Source organism: Notamacropus eugenii, chromosome 1, assembly GCF_028372415.1.
Source record: "Notamacropus eugenii isolate mMacEug1 chromosome 1, mMacEug1.pri_v2, whole genome shotgun sequence".
NCBI classification, from domain to species: domain Eukaryota; kingdom Metazoa; phylum Chordata; class Mammalia; order Diprotodontia; family Macropodidae; genus Notamacropus; species Notamacropus eugenii.
In genome coordinates, this window is record NC_092872.1 from 255,856,183 (window position 1) to 255,868,963 (window position 12,781).

General features: G+C 39.6%; 2 protein-coding genes across 6 annotated transcripts in view; one reads left to right on the forward strand and one right to left on the reverse strand.

The window, feature by feature from the left end:
* Positions 1 to 12,781, forward strand: part of FBXO22 (F-box protein 22) — a 77,947-nt gene that overhangs the window by 47,113 nt on the left and 18,053 nt on the right. The gene's annotated exons all lie outside the window — the stretch shown is intronic.
* Positions 1 to 12,781, reverse strand: part of NRG4 (neuregulin 4) — a 62,146-nt gene that overhangs the window by 29,955 nt on the left and 19,410 nt on the right. The gene's annotated exons all lie outside the window — the stretch shown is intronic.

Sequence of the window (12,781 nt, forward strand, 5' to 3'; positions counted from 1 at the left end):
GGGAGTGTGATGTGAACAGAGCAATGGATTTGGCCTCAGAAGACCAGAAGACTATAGCAGATCCTGCTCTGCTATAGTCTACCTTATAAACTTGGGCAAACCACTTAACCTCTCTGGGTCTCAGTTTCCCCATCAGTAAACAAGGTGGTTGGACCTCTGAGATCTTGTCCAGTTCCCATGATTCTGTGGAGGAAATGCTCACATGAATGAAAACAGAGACCTTTAAAGAATGAAGTGTGAGGAATTGATCTCTCTCTACTTCAAAGTCACACCTTATACACAGGTCATACCCACCACTGCCATTAGTTGGTTCCTTGGACAGTTAATAGTGTAGTGTTCTGTGCACAGTCAGTCCATAGGGAGAGGGAATTGATCTTTGATTTCATTTACATAAGGGAACTCTCTCATTTATATAAGGAAACCTTATGTAAAAGCAGATGGGCACTTGCTTTTCAGTTTAGAGTTTTAGAGTTACCCAGAGACATGAGGGATTAAAAGCCTGGTCCAGGGTCATGAAGGTAGGATTTGAACCCAGATCTTCCTGTCTTTGAGACTAGCTCTTCAGCCACTATACCAAGTCACTACACATAGCAATAAAATGTTTGTAGAATGAATGATCACCTTAAGCACTAGCTCAGATCACCACCAAGTACCTCATTTCAGTCTGAGACATTCACTGGATGGGAAAATGGAGGTCTTGGGACATTAAGACTGGGTGATAAGTGTGTGGCTGATTAGCTTTGCACAGCAATGTTGTGCAGGCTGTGTCCTGGTCCTCTGTCCATTAGGAAGTCCCCTCTCTCCCCCTGTGGCATCTCATTGGGCCTCCTGAATAAATCCTTGTGAAGTTGGCTGTGCTAAAAAAAAACATGGTGATAAACATTAAAATCTGGCATTTGGAAGATCAAAGCTCTCTACAGGCAGGTCCACATGGGGTTCTACCCATTCATGACCAGAGGAAGCATCAACATGGTATGGGCTGGGGACCTGGAGATGGGGGAAAAACTCAGACACCAAACAAGGACCCTTTGTGCCTTCAGGGAGACTCTGGTGGAAACACTGCTACCTGGGGGTCTGACTTCAGCAATACTGAAGGATGTGTACACCTGATCTTCAGGGAGAGAGACCAATGGACAGCTAAAGGAGTTAGGGAAAATAAAATCATCTCCAGCCACCTGCCGCTTGCCTCAGTGTACGTGGCTTTGGGAAGCAGTATCAGGCACCCTGCATTCAGTAGCCAGGTCCCAGAAGTCACTCCAAATGAGATCTGAGCTAAGAACTGACCTGCAGGATTTTTGTCCATCACCCTTATGCACGTTGCAGCAGCTCTGACCTGGGCTTCACAAGGGCCTCTGATACGCCCTGTGGTAGATCAGGAGGTTATGTTAACAGAAAAGTCACCTGCCTTCAGTTTCCTCATCCTCATCTAGGTCACTCCTGAGGTCTTTCCAGCTCTCTTATCTCTAATCCTATTTCCACATGAAACACTTTCCAAAGGATGATGACCTTGGTAAAGCTGTTAAATGAGATTTATGAAAGGGAAGGAATAAATGGATGTGAGTAAGCAGCAGGTTGGAGCAAGATGGACAATCTGGTGCAAACACAAACCCCAAATCCCTAAATAAAGTCCACTGATACAAGAACTTGGTAGGTAGAACTAAGGGATGGTTGACATTCAGGTGCCCTGAGGTTCTAACAGAGAGGAACCAAACAGCTTGGCTGATGCTGGCCCACTACACTTGTAACTAACAATCTTTTAACACAAGCAGTGAGTATCAATTAACCTATTAAATGAATATAAGCTAAAAGGGATTTTTAGATCTGACAGAGATATAAAAATAGCTCTACCTCAGGTTTATTCCTTTTCCCCACTATGAGAGTCACTGTGGTCATGAAAGGAGTCTTAATTTTTTTTCCTGAGAAACTAATATATCTTCTAGAGCATGTAGAATATAGATGCAATCTTAGTTAAATTCACATAACTATCACAGGGCCATCCCTGCGAACTAGCAATCAATGGCTACTCACCAGACCAGCTTAACTGAAGCAAAAAAAGTACCCTGAGGGAGAGACAAAGGCAGCAAATTCCAGACAACCTCGACCTCTCTGTCAGACACTGATGGGGACAGACCAAGACCTGAACCCAAGAACACTGGGAAGAGCAGTGCTCCCAAGTTTACTGCCCCTACTTCCAATCTAGACCCCTTCAGTCATCACTGAGGGGACAATTATTCATGGAGAAGGGACCCACCTACCTGGCTACCACCACCAATTGCCACCAATGGGCAGGGAATCCCAAGAGCCCTGGGATGGCAGCAGCCCTGGACCATCTGCTCTGTAACAGCCATCACCCCCAAAAGAAACCTCCCTACACAAGGCAGGATCTTTGTAGGTGAAGACCCAGAAAAGAAAGTTTTCACCCTATAGCCCTTGGTATTATCAAATGGTTATCATCAGATAAGATCTTAGTATAAATGACATAAAGAAAAGGTATGACCATCTGCTTTGCAGCTGCACCCTAAAGACCATGGAACCCGATGAATCTCCCATGTGTATTGTCTCCTTCGTTAGAATGTTGCTGAGGGCCATCCCAATGTCATAAACACTTAATAAATGCTTTTTCCATTCATCCATTCATTCATTCATATCCAGAAAGAAATACTAAAATAAAAGTATCTAATATAACTTACTGATACATAAGTTTAGATCAGTTAAACAAGAATTTGTGAATGAGAAAATTGTTTAAAAAAAAGAAAACTTAAATGGGTCAGGTACTCCAAGAGGAAAAGATAAAAATTTTAAATTCCACCAATCAACATGGAGATAGTTACAGAATGAGTAGTGGGCACAGAATCTCAGAGTTGCAAGGGACCTCAGAGGCCACTTATCACCACAAAACAAATATGAAGGAAATGAGCTCTCAGCTTTGTCAAAGACAAAACTCCTAAGTTTATCTCTAAAAATCAAAAATGAATAAGTGACTTCTCACAATTATTGGAGAGAGAAGCAACTTTGGATAATATAGGAATGTTGTAATTTATTTATACTTTCAAGGCTTTAAAAGAAATATATTAACCACTGAAACAAAATTCTATTATAGATTTAAAAGTTTAGAGTTCTGAAATAAAGATTCAAATGAAAGACATATTTTCAGAACTGAAAAGGCAATTAGGAGACCGCAGTTATCAGCACTGAGGAAACTTATTTCTTCAAAGAGAAGATTTGTGTTGTTCTTAATAATGAGAAAGTTCTTTTAAAAAGCTTAAGTGGGTCAAACACCCCATCAGGGAAAGAGACTTATAACATATACAAGGAAACATAACACTGGATTCTTGGAGCTGAGCAAGTCCAGGAAAAATGTGAAGGAACTGCAGAAACATGACCTTATGCCAAAAAATTCAACCCCAACCCTACCTAGCTGACGCAATTATTGGTAAGTAATGTTCAACAAAGATGAAAAAACTAGAAGAAATCAAGGGGATGGAAGACAAATAAACCATGTAAGTCAGAGCAAGAACTGATCAAACATTCAAAGGCACATAGAGAGAACCAATGAGGAATAGGGTGTTCCCTGGTCTCAGATGGCGCAAAAGCAAATAGAAATGTTATGTCTGCTCTTTGTCCAAAAGAAGGAATCCAACTAAGGAAAGCTAAAGTAAGCAAAACCCATGATAGGACAAAAGCAGCTCCTGTTGCACTAGTTAATTGCACCAAGACACAAAGAAAAGAAACCACAGATTTCAAAATATTCAATATTTGCTGGCCCAGAGATATGTTTAATAATCAACACAAAGCATGTGATTTACCTAGATTTTAGCAAAACTTTCATTAAAGTATCTCAAAATAATCTTGTTGAAGAGATGTAGACATATAGATTAAACAAAAATGCATTTAGATAGATTCAGAATTAGTTAGCAGGCCAGATTAAAAGAAAAGCTTGAAATGGTTCCATGTCAATGGTGCAGACCTCAGATATGCTATCAAAGTAATAAGTAAATATGGCTGGCTGAGGATATTAACCATGCATTCAGCTCTTCCAACCCCAGCTCATGTATCATGACTTCAGCTGCAACAGAAATGCCAAACTGGAGATAGCTCACAGTTAATTGACTACAGTTTGGAAATCAGAGAGATTTAAGTGTTTGTGAAGCCTCATAGTGCTAGGCAGGGTTAGGCACTGAAAGACAAGACATCATACAAATGTCTAACACACACAAAACCTTTATACGGCCTTTCCACTATGCAATCCTTGGTCTGCCTTTCAGTAGAGAAAGATGTTCAACATGTATGTGCCATGATATGGTGGAAGGAGCGTTGGCTCTTGACATGACAATTATGTGTCCCCTGAGTCTTCTCCAAGCTCAGCATGCCTAGTTCCTTCCACCAGTGTTTGTAGGATGTGGACTCAAGGTCCTTCATACTTCCAGCTGCCCTTCTATGGACATTCCTCAACTTACAGAATCATACTCTGATCATGGATTTAGAGCTAGAAAGCGGCTTAGAAGGCCATCAAGTCAGACCATCTCATCTTACACATGAGGAAACTGAGACACAGAAAAGTTAAATGACTTGATTAGAGTCACACAGGTAATCAGTGTCTGAGGCTCTTTGAACCCAGGTTTTTCTGACTCCCAAGTCCAGCATTCCATCCACCAAACTATTTCACTTCTCAATGTCAAACTTATCAATATCCCTCTTAAACTTCAGAGCCCAGAACTGAACACAGTGCTGTCCCTGTCAGGACTGACAAAGATTCTCCCCTACCTATTACTGGAAGCTGTGCCTCTCTTAATGCAGCCCAAGAGGAGGTCTTCTGACTGCCCCATCAGCCCACTGACTCATATAGCACGTGAGGTCTACCCAGACCCCAAGATCATCTTCAGTATTGCTGCCTCCCCATAATTCCCCCATCTTACACATGGGAAGTTGATGTTTTTTTTGGACTCAAGTCCAGACTTTAAATCGACCTATACTGAATTTCATCTTAGTAGATGCTCCAGTCTGCCAAGGTCCTTTTAAATCCCAAACATTGTCTAGTTTGTTCCCGGTCCTCTCAGCTTTGTGTCACATGCCAATGTGGTGAGCATGCCATCTATGGTTTGTCCAAGTCCAACAGCCTAGGATCAAGTGCAGATCTCTGTGGTACTCCAATGGAGACCTTCTGCACCATTGACAGGGAGCCATTTCAAACTTTTCTTTTAGTCTGGCCAGCAAATTAATTCTGAATCTATTTAACTGCATTTTTGTTTAATTCATATGTATCCATCTTCTCTACAAGAATATTTTGAGATACTGTAAAAAAGTTTTGCTAAAACCTAGGTAAATCATATTCATACCACTTTCCTCATCTTTAATTTAGTTTAGTACTCCTGTGCAAAAAAGGAAACGGATTAGTGTGACATGACCTGTTCTTGAGGAAGCCATGCTGACTCTTTATGTTTGCCAACCATCTCTTTCATTATCTGTTCTAGAATTTCCTCAAGGATTGGGATCAAACTCATTAGCCTATACTGTGCAGACCCTGTTCTCTTTCTTCCATTTTTTGAAAATTGGGAAATTTGCTTTTTTTAATCTTGTGGACCTCTCTTGTTTCTTCTGATCTTTCAGAAACCACTGAGAATATCTAAAAGAATTACATCTGTGTTCATTTTGGTAAAGTGACTTGAAATCATCCAGGGCATCTGGGTGCCCTTTTCCCACCTCCTTATCCCGCTGTCACCATTTCCCTCCCCAGAGAAAACATAAGCACCATAAAAATGAAGGAGCAACACCTTCCCTCTCTTGTTACTGTCTCAGCCATCCCAAGCAAAGGTCCTATTCCTTCTCAGCTCCTCCTTTCTCTCCTAATATAGCTAAAGCAAACCTCTGTGTTGTCATAACTTCCCTCATCATTCCTGGTGCTATTTTTATAGGACCACACCATACTCATATTCATTATCTATTCCATCTTTCATTCATGTCTTTTTATCATCAATGTCAGTTGGTGAATTGCCTGTGCATCCACAGTAATGCAGACAAATCTCATTTTTCCTTCCCTTTGTGTCATCAGATTTTTACTTTTGAACATCTGTTCCCCAGTACTATTTTCATTCATGAAATTCTACCTATCTTTCCTTTGAACACCTTTCTTTCTCAAAATCTAGGGTGCCTAGATTTCTTCTCCTCTATCAAAAACTCTAGAAGGAAGTAGTCATTACCCCCACCAAGAGTTCCCATAGTTTCCACCCCAGAACCCAAATTCTCCTTGTTAGTGAGAACAAGATACAAAATAGAATTTACTTTTTTTGGTTCTTCCACCTTTTGAGGGACAAAATTATTGCTAAAGCAATCCAAAAAGTTATCACAGAGTCCCAGCAGATGACTGGAACTTAATCATGCCTCTGAGCTAGGCTTATGATCTGTTCCCCAAATTCGTTTATTTCCTCTTTCTGTCTAGGTGGTCTGTAGTATACACCGATGACAAAAACCACTTCTGTTTCTCCATCTATTGGCCTTTACCCAAATATTTCCCTCCCCTTGTTCCTGGGTTTCCTCACATGTAGAGAGCTTCTTTATGATAAGACACTATTCCTCCTCTTCCTCCCTATTCCTCTTGTTTTTCAAGTTTCTTTTGAATAAGGTAAAGTTATCTAGAACCAGGGTACAGCCATGGGCTTCATCCTCCCAGGTCTCAGTGATACATACATTTGAAGTCACATTTGCTCCTTTAAGACTTTTAGTTCTTGTTTGTTGGCTAAACTTTAGTTATTTGTATATAGACATTTGAGGCCATGGGTCTTATTCTTGGCTTTTCTTTGATTTTTTCCTGTGAATTTGTAGATGCTTCAGCTGCCTTCTATGTAGCTACTCTCAATAGCATCTGACTGTGGGGATACACACTAGAAGTTTTCTCTCTCTCCCATACAGCCCTTTTGATTAAATTTTCAAGTACCCAGGGAAGTATATTCTTATTAACCTTAGTTATGTGTACTTCATCTCTGGCCAAAAATCTGTCAAACCTATATTTTCAACTCTGGTCCAGATCCAAATCACCTTATTAGACACCATCTTCCTACCTACATTTTCACTTCCAAAATTAATTTTTTTCTTTTATGTCCGTGAAGAAAACACAACCTGTGCCCTGTGGTCTTTAGTTTCTGACCCAAGACTTAAGGATCATTGATAATACTTTGTAGATTTCTTCTAACAGTCTCATTTGTGTCTGCTTTGAATCACCAGGAGTGGACAATTGTCATCTACTCTGGTAAATCTTGGAAGCCTTATGGGAGAGTTCTGTCTTCAATACTGGAGGAAGACAAAGGACTTCTATGTATTATAATTATTATCAGATCAATAAACACTGACCTCAGTACCCCAGAGAAAGGAACTACCAACTGCCATTACCCTTCTTCCTTTCCTTCCCCCAATACAGTGTACATAGCTCTACTCTAGTCATTCTTTGGAGGATGAGAAGTTTTTTTCTGCCTCAGGCCACCAAGCTCTCTCCTCCTCTGGAAGGTCCCCAAATCTGTCTTTGAATCTCAATTGCATACCTGCCCATTTCCTTCACTGCCTCCTCGATGCAACTTTTTTTTTGTCTGATGCCTCTTCATGATACAGATGTGACCCTGGGTTCTTGAAGGCTACGTTAATGGAATGTAAGCTCTGTCAATTCTCATTGAGCTGGAAAGGCATCAAGTGTGATGAGGCAATGGACTGTCATCCAAATACAAACCTAGCTAACTTCAGAGAGGTTCATCAGAAGTCTAGCTTTGGAACAGTGGATGTTTTGACCATAGCAACTCAGGAAATTCTCTAGCAAAGCATGTGTACTGGAGGGAATATTTACACCAATACAAATTACAGTTCTTTTGAAGTATTCCTAAATTAGCACCGTTAAATCCCAGAAATTATTAACAAGGTATTACCCACACAGCTAACGAGCAGAAATCCAGGTTTGCTTTTCTCAAGACTGAACACTTCCTCCAAATGTTGACTTTAGTTGGAGTTTGGACTTTTAACATGTACACAGACACATAACAGAGTCTACAGCAAGATGGGATAATCATGACATTCACTAATTAGGATACTGTTGGTAGTTCTATTGTGGAGAATAATCATTTGTTAGCAAAATGAGATCTTATTTCTTGATTACAAGTGTTCATATGAAATTGTGAATATATAAGCTTCTCTTTTTATATAGTGCTTTAAAATGTAAATATATTAGTGGAAATTTGAAGATATAAAATGTGAAAATTTTAATTTTGAAAATTTTGAAAAAATTAATTTGAAAAATTAAAATGTGAAAAAATAATTAATATCAATAAAATATTAATTAATTAAAATAGATTGCCAATAAAGAATTTACTAAAGTTTGCAAGAGAAGTATAAACGAGGTCCTCATTAATTGAAAGCCCTTCTCACTAGAGGATGTAAAGAGAAAGATAAACGCTATTTAGCAGGGTAACAGCTAAAGCAAAATTGTACGTTGGTTATTTTGATTTCCATGAATTAAGTCATGTACTTTTGTAGCTTTCTTGTCTATGATTTTCCCCTTCATATAAGTCTTCCTTTCACCCAAACTAGACACTTCCAGTACTGCTTGCTATGTTTCCTGTGTCTGGTATTTCCTTTCCCTCTCTCTTTACAACTCTACTTGTAGAAATCCTATGAATTATCCCAAACCCAACTCAAATCCTCCTCTTCCTAGGCCAGCCTCCTCCTGATTTCTCTACTGGGAATACCCCCACTATCCTCCCTGATGGTGCTTAGTTTGTATCTCAGTGGTACAGGGGTTTGAGAACTGGACTCTAGTTCAGAGAAACTAGCATCCTGAGAGCAATCTAGGATCATGATCTCTGAGCAGGAAAGCAACATTAAGTCAGTCTTTGGAGTTCATAAGGGGACGCATCACGTCTGAGACCAACTGAGAAGAAGGAATGGGGACTGGAAGAGCCAAATAGCCCCAGCAGCACTTGGGGACAGGAGCTACAGAAGTTCTGGTTTATAAATATTATGCTAGGAAAGCTCGACACTGTTTAATTACCTATGGGTTTTAAGGTCTAAAATGAGTCTCAATCAGCTCTCAATTTATTGAATTGTCCTCTTCTGATCCATACCCGTCTTCTCCACTAGAAAAGGCTGAGATACTTTAGCAATAGCCTTACTAAAACCTGGCCAGGCTATATTCACAGAATTCTCTTCATCTACTATTTTAGTAATCATGACAAAGAAGGAAAAGAGGTTCTTTGGCATCACTGGATCTTGCTGAAGCCTGACTGGCTCTCTGTAATCAATGCTTCCATTTCCTTCACCAACCTTTTCTTTGATGATCTGGTCTAGAATTTCCCAAATCAAAGTCAAAGCTCCCTGGCTTACAGGTTGCACATTCTGTTCTCTTCCCTTTAAAAAAAAGGATAAAATGTTACCAAAGAGACTCAGAGTTGGTGAACCATTAATGACTATTCTTAGAATCCAGTTGTATAACCAATTATAAAGTCACCTTGCAGTACTATCCACAAGCTTACTACAGCTTTCCATATTTTCCAGAATAACATGAAAATCTCTGACGAGCTCTTTTTTCCCCTAAAATCTAGGTTAACTATATACACAATATTACCCAGACCTGTCAGCCTGGCAGGGTAGAAGTTGAGAAAGCTAGCAGCCTTGTCAAAAAGGGAAATGCGGTTAGCCCTCCTTGGTCTTCATAAAGCAGTGCTGGCTGGCTCTATGTGGTCACTGATTTCTTTTCTAGCTGTTCATTGACCTTTAATATTCATCCAAAAATTTACCTGGTGGAATCAGCATCAAGTTCACTGTTCTGTAGTTTGCAGACTTCATTTTCTTTCCTTTTAAAAAATCAGGACACCTTTGACCCTTTTCCAGTCCCATAACCTTTCCCCCATTGTCCACAGATTTTCAAAGATGCCTGAAAGGTTCTCAGCAATCACATCTGCCCACTCTTTCAGTATCCTGGGAAACAGCACATCTGGGTCTGGTGAATTGAGCTCATTAAAGGGAAACTCCACGCTGGGAAGGAGGGCTTCCTATATCAGAGGCTGCTAGGTGGTGCCATGGTGCACAGAGTGCTGGGCTTGGAGTCAGAAAGACTTGAGTTCAAATGTAATCTCAGACACTTGCTAACTGTGGGACCCTGGGCAAATCACTTCACTTCTGCCTCGGTTTCTGCATCTGTAAAATGGGAATAATAACAGCTCCTGCCTTTATGTATGGCTAAAACCCACTTTTTATTCTTCTTAACATTCCTAATCAGCCTTGGCTCAGTATCCCTGACATCCTCCTTTTCACAAGGCTGCACCGAACGCTTGCATTCCTCCTGTTCCATATCTCTTAAGAATCTAAGTTGGTTGATAAGTACCATGTGCATTCACATTTATTTCTATGCACAATCCTTCCATTTTCCTCCTCAATGAATTATTTCTTTTTTATGTCTAGAGACAGCTAGGTGGTCCAGTGGATGGAGTACTGGATCTAGAGTCAAAAAGCACTGAGTTTGAAACCTGTCTCAAACATATATTAGTTGTGTGACCCTGCATAACTTCTGCAGCCTCAGTTTCTTCATTTTGACAAAGGAGATCATAACAGCACCTACTTCCCCAGGGGTTTATGAAGATTAAATGAGATAATATAGGGAAGGTGCTTAGCAAACCTAAAGCATCATACAAATGCTAGTTATTGTTGTTATCTATATTATATATACATTATATTATAATATATTATATAATTATATAAATTATATATTTATGTATACATGTTTATATGTATTATATAAATAAAATATATATAATTATATAAAATTATATCTATAATATATAATGTAGATATGTTATAGCTATATTATTATTTCATCAGAATTTTATTCTTGACAGCTTTCCTTTATTTCTTCCTCAGTTTCCCTGTAGAATATTTCTTCATGAGATTTTATCTAACCTTTTTCTGAAACTTTTGAAATCTGCCTTCTAAAAATCTAAGCTACATGTCCAACTCATTAAAAAAAAAAACAAAACCTCTCTTCCTCCATTAAGCAAATTATATATTATATCCTAAACATTTGTAAAAGTACATAATATAAACCTTGAAACAAAGGGTTTCATCTATTTCTCAATCCTATTTTTTAAAATTAGGGACTCTTTATTTTTCTTGGTTCCATAAGAGGAAATGGAAAAAAGTGGGTAAAATTTACAAGAAGATGGCTTTCTCCCCAACGTATGGGAGAGCTTTCTAACAATTAAAGCTATCCCAGCGAGGAGCTCACTGCCTTTGCAGATAGTGAGTCGCTATCACAGTGGGTATTTGAGGAGAAGTTGGTTGGTCAGTCGCTTTTCTGGGATGCTCTCAAAGTGATTATACTTCATGGAAACGCTGGTCCACAGGACTACTCTCATGTCTCTTCCAATGCTGTGACTCCACGATTCTATGATACACACAACATACTACGGCTCGGTAAAGAAATTACAGAATCTTTTATAATTTGCAAAGAGCCCAAGTAGTCATTTTTTAGTAAATGACCAGGCCATGAATTGAGATTGCTCTTCTGAATTTGACAAGAATGAAAGGCTAGGCATGGATAGCTATGTTGCTGCAAGTGAGAGGGGAGGAAAGGCCCCTGTTGCTTCAGCTTTTCTTTTTAGTTATACTTTCAATTCCCAGATTTTTAATAAAAATAAAATGATATTTTCCGAATCGCCCAAATATAGGTATGTCCCCTTCCCACTCTTTAGTAAAACCCAAAGGGCTGACCAAGACTGCTCATCAGTGAATAGTGATTTAAGCTTGTCAACAAGTTACCAGAGAGATACCCATCGGAGAGGATGATGATATGGACAACATTCAGGCTGGCATCTTACCTTCCCAGGCTTCACGTCTCAACAACCTTCTAATGCAGGGAAAACCTCATGCCCCAGCTTGGAATAAGACAAAGAGAAGCCAGCATCAGTTCACTTCCTGACAAAAGAAGTTTAAGCATTAAACTGGGCAAGTCACAGTTCTCACTCTGCACGGTTTTCCTGTAGTGAAAGCAAGCATTAGGTGTGAGACAGTAGAGAGTTTTGCTCTCCCCTTTCAAAGACTAGAGAAAAGTAGTGTGGTCTTTGGTTGGTTGGTCACTATCAAAATGGGCAGCCAGTCCCCAGATACAAAAGTCAATGCTGATGAAACCTCTTGGTTTGAATGCAAAAGAAGAAAATGGATCCCCTGTAGTGTGGTCCTTTCTGACCACGAGCCAGATTTACTCCTGGAGCTCTAAGACACACCTGTGAAACCCATAAGACCTAGACTTGGTTGGTGGATGAGCAGAATGAAGGCAGCCAGTGTTTGGTCTTCATTCTTCTTTAAAATATCATGCTATTATTACAGTATAGTTGGAAAAAAGAATGTTGATGTGGGCAAAATACAAAACTTTCCTCAAGTTCCATATTTGCTTGTTCTAATTAAACATGACCTAAACAGAGAGGATATGTGCTATCACACCTCACAGCTAAATGGAGAGTTAACTCAGGAGGTGTGTCACTGTGACTTTATCACATCCTTCAAGACTGAAACATTTTTGTGACAAAGGAAAAGTAAAGACCTGTCTGAGTTCTGCTGTTTTCATACTGTGAATCACTACAGGTAATACCAAAAAAACAAACCCCATATGATGGAGTCCAAAGTTCCAGGTACATACAGTAATATTCTTCACCCTACTTGACCTCATGCCAAGAATCTGAACTTTGGACTTTCCCTTCAACTTCAGTACCTGGTCTCAATTTAAAATCACAAACTGAAAACCCAACTGGCAAAG